Consider the following 18865-nt stretch of genomic DNA (forward strand, 5'->3'; position numbering starts at 1 on the left):
TCAGTCCTCTTGTACTTAAATCGGCATTGTGCCTTTTGTATTAAATTCGGATGCAAACTCTGTGTTTCATCGTCAATAAGAAGCTCCAAGGGATACAGTACACCTGAAGTGAAGCATCGGAATCTAGAACTGGAGTCACAGGTGAGGTTCAAATCATAGATAGTGAGTGTGTCAGCCCTCTTGTAGTTAGGTCGGCATTGTGCCTTTTGTTTAAATTCAGATGCAATTTCTGTGTTTCATCGTCAATAAGAAGGTGCAAGGTATACAGCAATCTTGAAGTGAAGAATCGGAATCTAAAACTGGTCTCAGCGGAGAGGTTTAAATCGTAGAACGTGAGAGTGTGAGTCTTCTTGTACTTATGTCGGCATTGTGCCTTTTGTAATTAATTCGCATGCAATTTCTGTGTTCCATCGTCAACAAGAAGGTGCAAGGTATACAGTAATCGTGAAGTGAAGCATCGGAATCTAAAACTGGACTCACAGGAGAGGTTCAAATCGTAGAAAGTGAGAGTGTCAGTGCTCTTGTGCTTATGTCAGCATTGTGCCTTTTGTGTTAAATTCGGATGCAATCTCTGTGTTTCATCGACAATAAGATGGTCCAAGGGATACACTAAACCTAAAGTGAAGCGTCGGAATCTAAAACTGGATTCATAGGAGAGGTTCAAATTATAGAACGTGAGAGTGTCAGTCCTTTTGTACTTAAGTCGGCATTGTGCCTTTTGTATTAAATTTGGATACAATTTCTGTGTTTCATCGTCAATAAGAAGGTGCAAGGTATACAGTAAACCTGAAGTGAAGCATCGGAATCTAAAACTGGACTCAGAGGAGAGGTTCAAATCGTAGAAAGTGAGAGTGTCAGTCCTCTTGTACTTATGTCGGCATTGTGCCTTTTGTATTAAATTCGGATGGAATTACTGTGTTTCGTCGTCAATAAGAAGGTGCAAGATATACAGTAATCTTGAAAATGAAGCATCGGAATCTAAAACTGGACTCACAGGAGATTTTCAAATCATAGAAAGTGAGAGTGTCAGTCCTCTTGTACTTAAGTCGGCAATGTGAGTTTTTTTTTAAATTCGGATGCAATTTCTGTGTTCCATCGTCAATAAGAAGGTGCAGAGTATACAGTAATCTTGAAGTGAAGCATCGGAATCTAAAACTGGACTCACAGGAGAGGTTCAAATCTTTGAAAGTGAGAGGGTCAGTACTCTTGTACTTACGTCGGCATTGTGCCTTTTGTATTAAATTCGGATGCAATTTCTGTGTTTCATCGTCAATAAGAAGGTGCAAGGTACACAGTAAACCTGAAGTGAAGCATCGGATTCTAAAACTGGACTCACAGGAGAGGTTCAAATCGTAGAAAGTGAGAGTGTCAGTCATCTTGTACTTAAGTCGGCATTGTGCCTTTTGTGTTAAATTCGGATGCAATTTCTGTGTTTCATCGTCAATAAGAACGTGCAAGGTATACAGTAAACCTGAAGTGAAGCATTGGAATCTAAAACTGGACTCACAGGAGAGATTGAAATCATAGATAGAGAGAGTTTTAGTCCTCTTTTACATAAGTCGAAATTGTGCCTTTTGTATTAGATTCCATTGCAATTTTTGTGTTTCATCGTCAATAAGAAGGTGCAGAGTATACAGTAATCTTGAAGTGAAGCATCGGAATCTAAAACTGGACTCACAGGAGAGGTTCAAATCGTAGAAAGTGAGAGTGTCAGTCCTCTTGTACTTAAGTCGGCATTGTGCGTTCTGTATTAAATTCGGATGCAATTTCTGTGTCTCATCGTCAATAAGAAGGTGCAAGGTATACAGTTAACCTGAAGTGAAGCATCGGTATCTAAAACTGGACTCAGAGGAGAGGTTCAAATCGTTGAAAGTGAGAGTGTCAGTCCTCCTGTACCTATGTCGGCATTGTGCCTTATGTATCAAATTCGGATGGAATTTCTGTGTTTCGGTGTCAATAAGAAGGTGCAAGATATATAGTAATCTTGAAAATAAAGCATCGGAATCTAAAACTGGACTCACAGGAGATGTTCAAATCATAGAAAGTGAGAGTGTCAGTCTTCTTGTACTTAAGTCGGCATTGTGCCTTTTGTATTAAATTCGGATGCACTTTCTGTGTTTCATCGTTAATAAGAAGGTACAAGGTATACAGTAAACCTGTAGTGAAGCATCGGAATCTGAAACTGGACTAAAAGGAGAGGTTCAAAGCATATAAAGTTAGAGTGTCAGTCCTCTTGTACTTAAGTCGGCATTGTGCCTTTTGTATTAAATTCGGATGCTATTATTGTTTCATCGTCGATAACAAGGTATAAGTGATACAGTAAACCTGAAGTGAAGCATCAGAATCTAAAACTGGACTCACAGGAGAGGTTCAAATCGTAGAAAGTGAGATTGTCATTCCTCTTTTACTTAAGTCGGCATTGTTCTTTTGTATTAAATTCGGATGAAATTTCTGTGTTTCATCATCAATAAGAAGGTCCAAGGGATACAGTAAACCTGAAGTGATGCATCGGAATCTAAAACTGGTCCGACAGGAGAGGTTCAAAACATGGAAAGTTAGATTGTCTGTCCTCTTGTACTTAAGTCGGCATTGTGCATTTTGTATTAAATTCGGATGCAATATCTGTGTTTCATCGTGAATAAGAAGGTCCAAGGGATACAGTAAACCTGAAGTGAAGGGTCGGAATCTAAAACTGGACTCACAGGAGAAGTTCAAATCATAGAAACTGAGAGTGTCAGTCCTCTTGTACTTAAGGCGGCATTGTGACTTATATATTAAATTCGGATGCAATTTCTGTGCTTCATCGTCAATAAAAAGGTGCAAGGTATACAGTAAACCTGAAGTGAAGCATCGGAATCTAAAACTGGACTCACAAAAGAGGTTCAAAGCATAGAAAGTAATTAGTGTCAGTCCTCTTGTACTTAAGTCGGCATTGTGCCTTTTGTATTAAATTCGGATGCTATTTCTGTGCTTCATCGTCAATAAGAAGGTCCAAGGGATACAGTAAACCTGAAGTTAAGCATTGGAATCTAAAACTGGACTCACAGGAGAGGTTCAAATCATAGAAAATTAGAGTGTCTGTCCTCTTGTACCTAAGTCGGCATTGTGCCTATTGTATTAAATTCGGATGCAATTTCTGTGATTCATCGTCAATAAGAAGGTCCAAGGGATACAGTAAACCTGAAGTGAAGCATCGGAATCTAAAACTGGACTCACCGGAGAGGATCAAATCATAGAAAAATAGAGTGTCAGTCCTCTTGTACTTAAGTCGGCATTGTGCCTTTTGTATTAAATTCGGATGCAATTTCTGTTTCATCGTCAATAAGAAGGTGCAAGGTATACAGTAATCTTGAAGTGAAGCATCGGAATCTGAAACTGGACTCACAGGAGAGCTTCAAATCGTAGAAAGTGAGAGTGTCAGTCCTCTTGTACTTAAGTCGGCAATGTGCTTTTTGTATTAAATTCGGATGCAAATTCTATGTTTCATCGTCAATAAGAAGGTGCAAGGTATACAGTAAACCTGAAGTGAAGCATTGGAATCTAAAACTGGACTCACCGGAGAGGTTCAAATCATAGAAAAATAGAGTGTCAGTCCTCTTGTACTTAAGTTGGTATTGTGCCTTTTGTATTAAATTCCGATGCAATTTCTGTGTTTCATCGTCAATAAGAAGGTACAAGGGATACAGTAAACCTGAAGTGAAGCATTTGAATCCAAAAGTAGACTCACAGGAGAATTTCTAATCATAGAAAGTTAGAGTGTCAGTCCTCTTGTTCTTAAGTCGGCATTGTGACTTTTGTATTAAATTCGGATGCAATTTCTATGTTTCATCGTCAATAAGAAGGTTTAAGGGGTACAGTAAACATGAAGTGAAGCATCTGAATCTAAAACTGGACTCACTGGAGAGGTTCCAAACATAGAAAGATAGAGTGTCACTCCTCTCGTACTTCAGTCGGTATTGTGCCTTTTGTATTAAATTCGGATGCAATTTCTGTGTTTCATCGTCAATAAGAAGGTCCAAGAAATACAGTAAACCTGAAGTGAAGCATCGGAATCTAAACCTGGACTCCCAGGAGAAGTCAATTCATAGAAAGTGAGAGTGTCAGTCCTCTTGTACTTAAGTCGGCATTGTGCCTTTTGTATTAAATTCGGATGCAATTTCTGTGTTTCATCGTCAATAAGAAGGTCCAAGGGATACAGGAAACCAGAAGAGAAGCATCGGAATCTAAAACTGGACTCCCAGGAGGGGTCAAATCATAGAGAGTGAGAGTGTCAGTCCTCTCGTACCTAAGTCGGCATTGTATCATTTGTATTAAATTCGGATGCAATTTCTGTGTTTCATCGTCAATAAGAAGGTCCAAGGGATACAGTAAACCTGAAGTGAAGCATCAGAATCTAAAACTGGACTCACAGGAGAGGTTCAAATCATAGAAAGTTAGATTGTCACCCCTCTCGTAGTTAAGCCGGTATTGTGACATTTGTATTACATTCGGTTGCAATTTCTGTGTTTCATCGTCAATACGAAGGTCCAAGGGATACAGTAAAACGGAAGTGAAGCATCTAAATCTAAAACTGGACTCACAGCAGAGGTTCAAATCATAGAAAGTTAGAATGTCAGTCCACTAGAACTTAAGTCGTCATTGTGCCTTTGGTATTAAGTTCGGATGCAATTTCTGTGTTTCATCGGCAATAAGAAGGTGTAACGTATACAGTAAACCTGAAGTGAAGCATCGGAATCTAAAACTGGACTCACAGGAGAGGTTCAAATCATAGAAAGTGAGGGTGTCAGTCCTCTTGTACTTAAGTCGGTATTGTGCCTTTTGTATTGAATTCGGATGCAATTTCTGTGTTTCATCGTCTATAAGAAGGTCCAAGGGATACAGTTAAGCTGAATTGAAGCATCGGAATCTATAACTGGACTCGCAGGAGAGGTTCAAATCATAGAATGTTAGAGTGTCAGTCCACTTTTACTTAAGTCGACATTGTGCATTTTCTATTTAATTCCGATGCAATTTCTGTGTTTCATCGTCAATAAGAAGGTCCAAGGTATAGAGTAAACCTGAAGTGAAGCATCGGATTCTAAAACTGGACTCACAGGAGTGGTTCAAATAATAGAAATTTAGAGTGTCAGTCCTCTTTTACTTAAGTCGGCATTGTGCCTTTTGTATAAAATTCCGATGGAATTTCTGTGATTCATCGTCAATAAGAAGGTGCAAGGTATACAGTAACCCTGAAGTGAAGCATCGGAAACTTAAACTGGACTCACAGGAGAGGTTCAAATCATAGGAAGTGAGAGTGTCAGTCCTCTTGTACTTAAGTCGGCATTGTGCCATTTGTATCAAATTCGGATGCAATTTCTGTGTTTCATCGTCAATAAGATGGTCCAAGGGATACACTAAACCTGAAGTGAAGCATCGGAATCTAAAACTAGACTCACAGGAGAGGTTCAAATCATACAAAGTTCGAGTGTCTGTCCTCATGTACTTGAGTCGACATTGTGCCTTTTGTATTAAATTCGGATACAAACTGTGTTTCATCGTCAATAAGAAGGTCCAAGGGATACAGTAAACCTGAGCTGAAGCATCAGAATCTAAAGCTGGACTCACAGTAGAGGTTCAAATCATCGAAAGTGAGAGTGTCAGTCCTCTTGTACTTAAGTCGGCATTGTGCCTTTTGTATTAAATTCGGATGCAATTTCTGTGTTTCATCGTCAATAAGAAGGTCCAAGTGATACAGTAAACCTGAAATGAAGCATCGGAATCTAAAACTGCACTCACAGGAGAGATTCAAATCATAGAAAGTAAGAGTGTCACTCCTCTCGTACTGAAGTCGGCATTGTGCCTTTTGTATTACATTCGGATGCAATTTCTGTGTTTCAACGTCAATAAGAAGGTCCAAGTGATACAGTAAACCTGAAGTGAAGCATCGGAATCAAAAACTGGACTCAAAGGAGTGGTTCAAAGCGTAGATAGTGAGAGTGTCATTCCTCTTGTACTTAAGTCGGCATTGGGCATTTTGTATTAAATTCGGATGCATTTTCTGTGTTTCATCGTCAATAAGAAGGTGCAAGGTATACATTTAACCAGAAGTAAAGCATCGTAATCTAAAACCGGATTCACAGGAGAGGTTCAAATCGTTGAAAGTGAGAGGGTCAGTCCTCTTGTACTTAAGTCTGCATTGTGCCTTTTGTATTAAATTCGGATGCAATTTCTGTGATTCATCGTCAATAAGAAGGTGCAAGGTATACAGTAAACCTGAAGTGAAACATCGGAATCTAAAACTGGACTCACAGGAGAGGCTCAAATCCTAGAAAGTGAGAGTGTCAGTCCTCTTGTACTTAAGTGGGTATTGTGCCTTTTGTATTAAATTCGGATGCAATTTCTGTGTTTCATCGTCAAGAAGAAGGTGCAAGGTACACAGTAAACCTGAAGTGAAGCATCGGATTCTAAAACTGGACTCACAGGAGGGGTTCAAATCATAGAAAGTTAGTGTGTCAGTCGTCTTGTACTTATGTCGGCATTGTGCCTTTTGTATTAAATTCGGATGCACTTTCTGTGTTTCATCGTTAATAAGAAGGTACAAGGTATACAGAAAACCTGTAGTGAAGCATCGGAATCTGAAACTGGACTCAAAGGAGAGGTTCAAAGCATATAAATTTAGAGTGTCAGTCCTCTTGTACTTAAGTCGGCATTGTGCCTTTTGTATTAAATTCGGATGCACTTTCTGTGTTTCATCGTTAATAAGAAGGTACAAGGTATACAGAAAACCTGTAGTGAAGCATCGGAATCTGAAACTGGACTCAAAGGAGAGGTTCAATGCATATGAAGTGAGATTGTCAGTCCTCTTTTACTTAAGTCGGCATTGTGCTTTTGTATTAAATTCGGATGAAATTTCTGTGTTTCATCATCAATAAGAAGGTCCAAGGGATACAGTAAACCTGAAGTGAAGCATCGGAATCTAAAACTGGACTTACAGGAGAGGTTCAAATCATAGAAAGTTAGAGTGTCAGTCCTCTTGTACTTAAGTCGGCATTGTGCATTTTCTATTAAATACGGATGCAATATCGGTGATTCATCGTCAATAAGAAGGTGCAAGGTATACAGTAAACCTGAAGTGAAGCATCGGCATCTAAAACTGGACTCACAGGAAAGGTTTAAGTCGTTGAATGAGAGAGGGTCAGTCCTCTTGTACTTAAGTCGGCATTGTGCCTTTTGTATTAAATTCGGATACAATTTCTGTGTTTGATCGTCAATAAGCAGGTCCAAGGGATACAGTATACCTGAAGTGAAGCATTGGAATCTAAAACCGGACTCACAGCAGAGGTTCAAATCATAGAAAGTGAGAGTGTCTGTCCTCTTGTACCTAAGTCGGCATTGTGCCTTTTGTATTAAATTCGGACACAATTTCTGTGTTTCATCGTCAATAAGTAGGTGCAAGGTATTCAGTTATCCTGAAGTGAAGCATCAGAATCTAAAAGTTGACTCACAGGAGAGGTTCAAATCATAGAAAGTGAGAGTGTCAGTCCTCTTTTACTTAAGTCGGCTTTGTGCCTTTTGTATTAAATTCGGATGCAATTTCTGTGATTCATCGTCAATAAGAAGGTCCAAGGGATATAGTAAACCTAAAGTGAAGCATCGGAATCCAAAACTGGACTCACAGGAGAGGCTCAAATCCTAGAAAGTGAGAGTGTCAGTCCGCTTGTACTTAAGTTGGCATTGTGCCTTTTGTATTAAATACGGATGCTAACTCTGTGTTTCATCGTAATAAGAAGGTGCAAGGTATACAGTAAACCTGAAGTGAAGCATTGGATTCTAAAACTGGGCTAACACGAGAGGTTCAAATCATAGAAAGTTAGATTGTCAGTCCTCTTGTACTTAAGTCGGCATTGTGCCTTTTGTATTAAATTCGGATGCAATTTCTGTGTTTCATCGTCAATAAGAAGGTCCAAGGGATACAGTAAAACTGAAGTGAATCATCGGAATCTAAAACTGGACCCACAGGAGAGGTTCAAAACATGGAAAGTTAGAGTGTCTGTCCTCTTGTACTTAAGTCGGCATTGTGCCTTTTGTATTAAATTCGGATGCAATATCTGTGTTTCATCGTGAATAAGAAGGTCCAAGTGATACAGTAAACCTGAAGAGAAGCATCGGAATCTATAACTGGACTCACAGCAGAGGTTCAAATCATAGAAAGTGAGAGTGTCAGTCCTCTTGTACGTAAGTCGGCATTGTGCCTTTTGTACTGATTTCGGATGCTATTTCTGTGTTACATCGTCAAAAAGAAGGACCAAGGGATACAGTAAACCTGAAGTGAAGCATTGGAATCTAAAACTGGATTCACAGGAGAGGTTCAAATCATAGAAAATTAGAGTGTCAGTCCTCTTGTCATTAAGTCGGCATTGTGCATTTTGTACTAAAGTCGGATGCAAGCTCTGTTTTTCATCGTGAATAAGAAGGTCCAAGGGATACAGTAAACCTGAAGTGAAGCATCGGAATCTATAACTGGACTCACAGGAGAGGTTCAAATCATAGAAAGTGAGAGTGTCTGTCCTCTTGTACCTAAGTCGGCATTGTGCCTTTTGTATTAAATTCGGACACAATTTCTGTGTTTCATCGTCAATAAGTAGGTGCAAGGTATTCAGTTATCCTGAAGTGAAGCATCAGAATCTAAAAGTTGACTCACAGGAGAGGTTCAAATCATAGAATGTGAGAGTGTCAGTCCTCTTTTACTTAAGTCGGCTTTGTGCCTTTTGTATTAAATTCGGATGCAATTTCTGTGATTCATCGTCAATAAGAAGGTCCAAGGGATATAGTAAACCTAAAGTGAAGCATCGGAATCCAAAACTGGACTCACAGGAGAGGTTCAAATCATAGAAAGTGAGAGTGTCAGTCCTCTTGTACGTAAGTCGGCATTGTGCCTTTTGTACTGATTTCGGATGCTATTTCTGTGTTACATCGTCAAAAAGAAGGTCCAAGGGATACAGTAAACCTGAAGTTAAGCATCGGAATCTAAAACTGGACTCACAGGAGACGTTCAATCCATAGAATGTTAAAGTGTCAGTCCTCTTGTACTTAAGTTGGCATTGTGCCCTTTGTATTAAATTCGGATGCAAACTCTGTGTTTCATCGTCAATTAGAATGTCCAAGGGATACAGTAAACCTGAAGTGAAGCATCGGAATCTAAAACTGGACTCACCGGAGAGGTTCAAATCATAGAAAAATAGAGTGTCAGTCCTCTTGTACTTAAGTCGGCATTGTGCCTTTTGTATTAAATTCGGATGCAATTTCTGTTTCATCGTTAATAAGAAGGTGCAAGGTATTCAGTAATCTTGAAGTGAAGCATCGGAATCTGAAACTGGATCATAGGACAGGTTCAAATCGTAGAAACTGAGAGTGTCAGTCCTCTTGTACTTAAGTCGGCAATGTTCTTTTTGTATTAAATTCGGATGCAATTTCCATGTTTCATCGTCAATAAGAAGGTGCAAGGTATACAGTAAACCTGAAGGGAAGCATCGGAATCTAAAACTGGACTCACCGGAGAGGTTCAAATCATAGAAAAATAGTGTGTCAGTCCTCTTGTACTTAAGTCGGTATTGTGCCTTTTGTATTAAATTCCGATGCAATTTCTGTATTTCATCGTCAATAAGAAGGTCCAAGGGATACAGTAAACCTGAAGTGAAGCATTTGAATCTAAAACTAGACTCACAGGAGAATTTCAAATCATAGAAAGTTAGAGTGTCAGTCCTCTTGTTCTTAAGTCGGCATTGTGACTTTTGTATTAAATTCGGATGCTATTTCTGTGTTTCATCGTCAATAAGATTGTCCAAGGGATACAGTAAACCTGAAGTGAAGCATTGGAATCTAAAACTGGACTCACAGGAGAGGTTCAAATCATAGAAAATTAGAGTGTCAGTCCTCTTGTCATTAAGTCGGCATTGTGCATTTTGTACTAAAGTCGGATGCAAGCTCTGTGTTTCATCGTGAATAAGAAGGTCCAAGGGATACAGTAAACCTGAAGTGAAGCATCGGAATCTAAAACTGGACTCACAGGAGTGGTTCAAATCATAGAAAGTTAGTGTGTCAGTCCTCTTGTACTTAAGTCGGCATTGTGCCTTTTGTATTAAATTCGGATGCGCTTTCTGTGTTTCATCGTTAATAAGAAGGTACAAGGTATACAGAAAACCTGTAGTGAAGCATCGGAATCTGAAACAGGACTCAAAGGAGAGGTTCAAAGCATATGAAGTGAGATTGTCAATCCTCTTTTACTTAAGTCGGCATTGTGCTTTTGTATTAAATTCCGATGAAATTTCTGTGTTTCATCATCAATAAGAAGGTCCAAGGAATACAGTAAACCTGAAGTGAAGCATCGGAATCTAAAACTGGACTTACAGGAGAGGTTCAAATCATAGAAAGTTAGAGTGTCAGTCCTCTTGTACTTAAGTCGGCATTGTGCATTTTGTATTAAATACGGATGCAATATCGGTGTTTCATCGTGAATAAGAAGGTGCAAGGTATACAGTAAACCTGAAGTGAAGCATCGGAATCTAAAACTGGACTCACAGGAAAGGTTTAAATCGTTGAAAGAGAGTGGGTCAGTCCTCTTGTACTTAAGTCGACATTGTGCCTTTTGTATTAAATTCGGATGCAATTTCTGTGTTTGATCGTCAATAAGCAGGTCCAAGGGATACAGTATACCTGAAGTGAAGCATCGGAATCTAAAACTGGACTCACAGCAGAGGTTCAAATCATAGAAAGTTAGAGTGTCAGTCCGCTTGTACTTAAGTTGGCATTGTGCCTTTTGTATTAAATACGGATGCTAACTCTGTGTTTCATCGTAATAAGAAGGTGCAAGGTATACAGTAAACCTGAAGTGAAGCATCGGTATCTAAAACTGGGCTAACACGAGAGGTTCAAATCATAGAAAGTTAGATTGTCAGTCCTCTTGTACTTAAGTCGGCATTGTGCCTTTTGTATTAAATTCGGATGCAATTTCTGTGTTTCATCGTCAATAAGAAGGTCCAAGGGATACAGTAAACCTGTAATGAAGCATCGGAATCTGAAACTGGACTAAAAGGAGAGGTTCAAAGCATATAAAGTTAGAGTGTCAGTCCTCTTGTACTTAAGTCGGCATTGTGCCTTTTGTAATAAATTCGTATGCAATTTCTGTGTTTCATCGTCAATAAGAAGGTGCAAGGTATACAGTAAACCTGAAGTGAAGCATCGGAATCTAAAACTGGACTCACAAGCGAGGTTCAAATCATAGAATGTGAGATTGTCAGTCCTCTTGTACTTAAGTCGGCATTGTGCCTTTTGTATTAAATTCGGTTGCAATTTCTGTGTCTTATTGTCAATAAGAAGGTGCAAGGTATACAGTAAACCTGAAGTGAAGCATCGGAATCTAAAACTGGACTCACAGGAGAGGTTGAAATGCTTGAAAGTGAGAGTGTCAGTCCTCTTGTACTTAAGTCGGCATTGTGCCCTTTTTATTAAATTCGGATGCAATTTCTGTGTTTCATCGTCAATAAGAAGGTGCAAGTTATACAGTAAACCTGAAGTGAAGCATCGGAATTTAAAACTGGACTCACAGGAGAGGTTCAAATCACAGAAACTGAGAGTGTCAGTCGTCTTTTACTTAAGTCGGCATTGTGCATTTAGTATTAAATTCCGTTGCAATTTCTGTGTTTCATCGTCAATAAGAAGGAGCAAGGTATCAGTAAGCCTGAAGTGATGCATCGGAATCTAGAACTGGACTCACAGGTGAGGTTCAAATCATAGTAAGTGAGTGTGTCAGACCTCTTGTAGTTAGGTCTGCATTGTGCCTTTTGTTTAAATTCGGATGCAATTTCTGTGTTTCATAGTCAATAAGAAGGTGCAAGGTATACAGTAATCTTGAAGTGAAGAATCGGAATCTAAAACTGGTCTCAGCGGAGAGGTTTAAATCGTAGAAAGTGAGAGTGTGAGTCCTCTTGTACTTCAATCGGCATTGTGCCTTCTGAAGTAAATTCGGAATGCAATTTCTGTGTTTCTTCGTCAATAAGGAGGGCCAAGGGATACAGTTTACCTGAAGTGAAGCATCGGAATCTAGAACTGGAGTCACAGGTGAGGTTCAAATCATAGATAGTGAGGGTGTCAGCCCTCTTGTAGTTAGGTCGGCATTGTGCCTTTTGTTTAAATTCAGATGCAATTTCTGTGTTTCATCGTCAATAAGAAGGTGCAAGGTATACAGTAATCTTGAAGTGAAGAATCGGAATCTAAAACTGGTCTCAGCGGAGAGGTTTAAATCGTAGAAAGTGAGAGTGTGAGTCTTCTTGTACTTATGTCGGCATTGTGCCTTTTGTAATTAACTCGCATGCAATTTCTGTGTTCCATCGTCAACAAGAAGGTGCAAGGTATACAGTAATCGTGAAGTGAAGCATCGGAATCTAAAACTGGACTCACAGGAGAGGTTCAAATCGTAGAAAGTGAGAGTGTCAGTGCTCTTGTACTTATGTCAGCATTGTGCCTTTTGTGTTAAATTCGGATGCAATCTCTGTGTTTCATCGACAATAAGATGGTCCAAGGGATACACTAAACCTAAAGTGAAGCGTCGGAATCTAAAACTGGATTCATAGGAGAGGTTCAAATTATAGAACGTGAGAGTGTCAGTCCTTTTGTACTTAAGTCGGCATTGTGCCTTTTGTATTAAATTTAGATACAATTTCTGTGTTTCATCGTCAATAAGAAGGTGCAAGGTATAAAGTAAACCTGAAGTGAAGCATCGGAATCTAAAACTGGACTCAGAGGAGAGGTTCAAATCGTAGAAAGTGAGAGTGTCAGTCCTCTTGTACTTATGTCGGCATTGTGCCTTTTGTATTAAATTCGGATGGAATTACTGTGTTTCGTCGTCAATAAGAAGGTGCAAGATATACAGTAATCTTGAAAATGAAGCATCGGAATCTAAAACTGGACTCACAGGAGATGTTCAAATCACAGAAAGTGAGAGTGTCAGTCCTCTTGTACTTAAGTCGGCAATGTGCCTTTTGTATTAAATTCGGATGCAATTTCTGTGTTCCATCGTCAATAAGAAGGTGCAGAGTATACAGTAATCTTGAAGTGAAGCATCGGAATCTAAAACTGGACTCACAGGAGAGGTTCAAATCTTTGAAAGTGAGAGGGTCAGTACTCTTGTACTTACGTCGGCATTGTGCCTTTTGTATTAAATTCGGATGCAATTTCTGTGATTCATCGTCAATAAGAAGGTGCAAGGTATACAGTAAACCTGAAGTGAAACATCGCAATCTAAAACTGGACTCACAGGAGAGGTTCAAATCCTAGAAAGTGAGAGTGTCAGTCCTCTTGTACTTAAGTGGGTATTGTGCCTTTTGTATTAAATTCGGATGCAATTTCTGTGTTTCATCGTCAAGAAGAAGGTGCAAGGTACACAGTAAACCTGAAGTGAAGCATCGGATTCTAAAACTGGACTCACAGGAGGGGTTCAAATCATGGAAAGTGAGAGTGTCAGCCTCTTTTACTTAAACCGGCATTGTGTCTTTTGTAATTAATTCGGATGCAATTTCTGTGTTTGATCGTCAATAAGAAGGTCCACGAGATACAGTATACCTGCAGTGAAGCATCGGAATCTAAAACTGGACTCACAGGAGTGGTTCAAATCATAGAAAGTTAGTGTGTCAGTCGTCTTGTACTTATGTCGGCATTGTGCCTTTTGTATTAAATTCGGATGCACTTTCTGTGTTTCATCGTTAATAAGAAGGTACAAGGTATACAGAAAACCTGTAGTGAAGCATCGGAATCTGAAACTGGACTCAAAGGAGAGGTTCAAAGCATATAAATTTAGAGTGTCAGTCCTCTTGTACTTAAGTCGGCATTGTGCCTTTTGTATTAAATTCGGATGCACTTTCTGTGTTTCATCGTTAATAAGAAGGTACAAGGTATACAGAAAACCTGTAGTGAAGCATCGGAATCTGAAACTGGACTCAAAGGAGAGGTTCAAAGCATATGAAGTGAGATTGTCAGTCCTCTTTTACTTAAGTCGGCATTGTGCTTTTGTATTAAATTCGGATGAAATTTCTGTGTTTCATCATCAATAAGAAGGTCCAAGGGATACAGTAAACCTGAAGTGAAGCATCGGAATCTAAAACTGGACTTACAGGAGAGGTTCAAATCATAGAAAGTTAGAGTGTCAGTCCTCTTGTACTTAAGTCGGCATTGTGCATTTTCTATTAAATACGGATGCAATATCGGTGATTAATCGTCAATAAGAAGGTGCAAGGTATACAGTAAACCTGAAGTGAAGCATCGGCATCTAAAACTGGACTCACAGGAAAGGTTTAAGTCGTTGAATGAGAGAGGGTCAGTCCTCTTGTACTTAAGTCGGCATTGTGCCTTTTGTATTAAATTCGGATACAATTTCTGTGTTTGATCGTCAATAAGCAGGTCCAAGGGATACAGTATACCTGAAGTGAAGCATTGGAATCTAAAACCGGACTCACAGCAGAGGTTCAAATCATAGAAAGTTAGAGTGTCAGTCCGCTTGTACTTAAGTTGGCATTGTGCCTTTTGTATTAAATACGGATGCTAACTCTGTGTTTCATCGTAATAAGAAGGTGCAAGGTATACAGTAAACCTGAAGATAAGCATTGGATTCTAAAACTGGGCTAACACGAGAGGTTCAAATCATAGAAAGTTAGATTGTCAGTCCTCTTGTACTTAAGTCGGCATTGTGCCTTTTGTATTAAATTCGGATGCAATTTCTGTGTTTCATCGTCAATAAGAAGGTCCAAGGGATACAGTAAAACTGAAGTGAATCATCGGAATCTAAAACTGGACCCACAGGAGAGGTTCAAAACATGGAAAGTTAGAGTGTCTGTCCTCTTGTACTTAAGTCGGCATTGTGCCTTTTGTATTAAATTCGGATGCAATATCTGTGTTTCATCGTGAATAAGAAGGTCCAAGTGATACAGTAAACCTGAAAAGAAGCATCGGAATCTATAACTGGACTCACAGCAGAGGTTCAAATCATAGAAAGTGAGAGTGTCAGTCCTCTTGTACGTAAGTCGGCATTGTGCCTTTCGTACTGATTTCGGATGCTATTTCTGTGTTACATCGTCAAAAAGAAGGTCCAAGGGATACAGTAAACCTGAAGTGAAGCATTGGAATCTAAAACTGGATTCACAGGAGAGGTTCAAATCATAGAAAATTAGAGTGTCAGTCCTCTTGTCATTAAGTCGGCATTGTGCATTTTGTACTAAAGTCGGATGCAAGCTCTGTTTTTCATCGTGAATAAGAAGGTCCAAGGGATACAGTAAACCTGAAGTGAAGCATCGGAATCTATAACTGGACTCACAGGAGAGGTTCAAATCATAGAAAGTGAGAGTGTCTGTCCTCTTGTACCTAAGTCGGCATTGTGCCTTTTGTATTAAATTCGGACACAATTTCTGTGTTTCATCGTCAATAAGTAGGTGCAAGGTATTCAGTAATCCTGAAGTGAAGCATCAGAATCTAAAAGTTGACTCACAGGAGAGGTTCAAATCATAGAATGTGAGAGTGTCAGTCCTCTTTTACTTAAGTCGGCTTTGTGCCTTTTGTATTAAATTCGGATGCAATTTCTGTGATTCATCGTCAATAAGAAGGTCCAAGGGATATAGTAAACCTAAAGTGAAGCATCGGAATCCAAAACTGGACTCACAGGAGAGGTTCAAATCATAGAGAGTGAGAGTGTCAGTCCTCTTGTACGTAAGTCGGCATTGTGCCTTTTGTACTGATTTCGGATGCTATTTCTGTGTTACATCGTCAAAAAGAAGGTCCAAGGGATACAGTAAACCTGAAGTGAAGCATCGGAATCTAAAACTGGACTCACAGGAGACGTTCAATCCATAGAATGTTAAAGTGTCAGTCCTCTTGTACTTAAGTTGGCATTGTGCCCTTTGTATTAAATTCGGATGCAATCTCTGTGTTTCATCGTCAATAAGAATGTCCAAGGGATACAGTAAACCTGAAGTGAAGCATCAGAATCTAAAACTGGACTCACCGGAGAGGTTCAAATCATAGAAAAATAGAGTGTCAGTCCTCTTGTACTTAAGTCGGCATTGTGCCTTTTGTATTAAATTCGGATGCAATTTCTGTTTCATCGTTAATAAGAAGGTGCAAGGTATTCAGTAATCTTGAAGTGAAGCATCGGAATCTGAAACTGGATCACAGGACAGGTTCAAATCGTAGAAACTGAGAGTGTCAGTCCTCTTGTACTTAAGTCGGCAATGTTCTTTTTGTATTAAATTCGGATGCAATTTCCATGCTTCATCGTCAATAAGAAGGTGCAAGGTATACAGTAAACCTGAAGGGAAGCATCGGAATCTAAAACTGGACTCACCGGAGAGGTTCAAATCATAGAAAAATAGTGTGTCAGTCCTCTTGTACTTAAGTCGGTATTGTGCCTTTTGTATTAAATTCCGATGCAATTTCTGTATTTCATCGTCAATAAGAAGGTCCAAGGGATACAGTAAACCTGAAGTGAAGCATTTGAATCTAAAACTAGACTCACAGGAGAATTTCAAATCATAGAAAGTTAGAGTGTCAGTCCTCTTGTTCTTAAGTCGGCATTGTGACTTTTGTATTAAATTCGGATGCTATTTCTGTGTTTCATCGTCAATAAGAAGGTCCAAGGGATACAGTAAACCTGAAGTGAAGCATTGGAATCTAAAACTGGACTCACAGGAGAGGTTCAAATCATAGAAAATTAGAGTGTCAGTCCTCTTGTCATTAAGTCGGCATTGTGCATTTTGTACTAAAGTCGGATGCAAGCTCTGTGTTTCATCGTGAATAAGAAGGTCCAAGGGATACAGTAAACCTGAAGTGAAGCATCGGAATCTAAAACTGGACTCACAGGAGTGGTTCAAATCATAGAAAGTTAGTGTGTCAGTCCTCTTGTACTTAAGTCGGCATTGTGCCTTTTGTATTAAATTCGGATGCACTTTCTGTGTTTCATCGTTAATAAGAAGGTACAAGGTATACAGAAAACCTGTAGTGAAGCATCGGAATCTGAAACAGGACTCAAAGGAGAGGTTCAAAGCATATGAAGTGAGATTGTCAATCCTCTTTTACTTAAGTCGGCATTGTGCTTTTGTATTAAATTCCGATGAAATTTCTGTGTTTCATCATCAATAAGAAGGTCCAAGGAATACAGTAAACCTGAAGTGAAGCATCGGAATCTAAAACTGGACTTACAGGAGAGGTTCAAATCATAGAAAGTTAGAGTGTCAGTCCTCTTGTACTTAAGTCGGCATTGTGCATTTTGTATTAAATACGGATGCAATATCGGTGTTTCATCGTCAATAAGAAGGTGCAAGGTATACAGTAAACCTGAAGTGAAGCATCGGAATCTAAAACTGGACTCACAGGAAAGGTTTAAATCATTGAAAGAGAGTGGGTCAGTCCTCTTGTACTTAAGTCGACATTGTGCCTTTTGTATTAAATTCGGATGCAATATCTGTGTTTGATCGTCAATAAGCAGGTCCAAGGGATACAGTATACCTGAAGTGAAGCATCGGAATCTAAAACTGGACTCACAGCAGAGGTTCAAATCATAGAAAGTTAGAGTGTCAGTCCGCTTGTACTTAAGTTGGCATTGTGCCTTTTGTATAAAATACGGATGCTAACTCTGTGTTTCATCGTAATAAGAAGGTGCAAGGTATACAGTAAACCTGAAGTGAAGCATCGGTATCTAAAACTGGGCTAACACGAGAGGTTCAAATCATAGAAAGTTAGATTGTCAGTCCTCTTGTACTTAAGTCGGCATTGTGCCTTTTGTATTAAATTCGGATGCAATTTCTGTGTTTCATCGTCAATAAGAAGGTCCAAGGGATACAGTAAACCTGTAATGAAGCATCGGAATCTGAAACTGGACTAAAAGGAGAGGTTCAAAGCATATAAAGTTAGAGTGTCAGTCCTCTTGTACTTAAGTCGGCATTGTGCCTTTTGTAATTAATTCGTATGCAATTTCTGTGTTTCATCGTCAATAAGAAGGTGCAAGGTATACAGTAAACCTGCAGTGAAGCATCGGAATCTAAAACTGGACTCACAAGCGAGGTTCAAATCATAGAATGTGAGATTGTCAGTCCTCTTGTACTTAAGTCGGCATTGTGCCTTTTGTATTAAATTCGGTTGCAATTTCTGTGTCTTATTGTCAATAAGAAGGTGCAAGGTATACAGTAAACCTGAAGTGAAGCATCGGAATCTAAAACTGGACTCACAGGAGAGGTTGAAATGCTTGAAAGTGAGAGTGTCAGTCCTCTTGTACTTAAGTCGGCATTGTGCCCTTTTTATTAAATTCGGATGCAATTTCTGTGTTTCATCGTCAATAAGAAGGTGCAAGTTATACAGTAAACCTGAAGTGAAGCATCGGAATTTAAAACTGGACTCACAGGAGAGGTTCAAATCACAGAAACTGAGAGTGTCAGTCGTCTTTTACTTAAGTCGGCATTGTGCATTTAGTATTAAATTCCGTTGCAATTTCTGTGTTTCATCGTCAATAAGAAGGAGCAAGGTATCAGTAAGCCTGAAGTGATGCATCGGAATCTAGAACTGGACTCACAGGTGAGGTTCAAATCATAGTAAGTGAGTGTGTCAGACCTCTTGTAGTTAGGTCTGCATTGTGCCTTTTGTTTAAATTCGGATGCAATTTCTGTGTTTCATAGTCAATAAGAAGGTGCAAGGTATACAGTAATCTTGAAGTGAAGAATCGGAATCTAAAACTGGTCTCAGCGGAGAGGTTTAAATCGTAGAAAGTGAGAGTGTGAGTCCTCTTGTACTTCAATCGGCATTGTGCCTTCTGAAGTAAATTCGGAATGCAATTTCTGTGTTTCTTCGTCAATAA

The sequence above is a fragment of the Schistocerca piceifrons genome, chromosome X, assembly GCF_021461385.2.
Source record: "Schistocerca piceifrons isolate TAMUIC-IGC-003096 chromosome X, iqSchPice1.1, whole genome shotgun sequence".
NCBI classification, from domain to species: Eukaryota; Metazoa; Arthropoda; class Insecta; order Orthoptera; family Acrididae; genus Schistocerca; species Schistocerca piceifrons.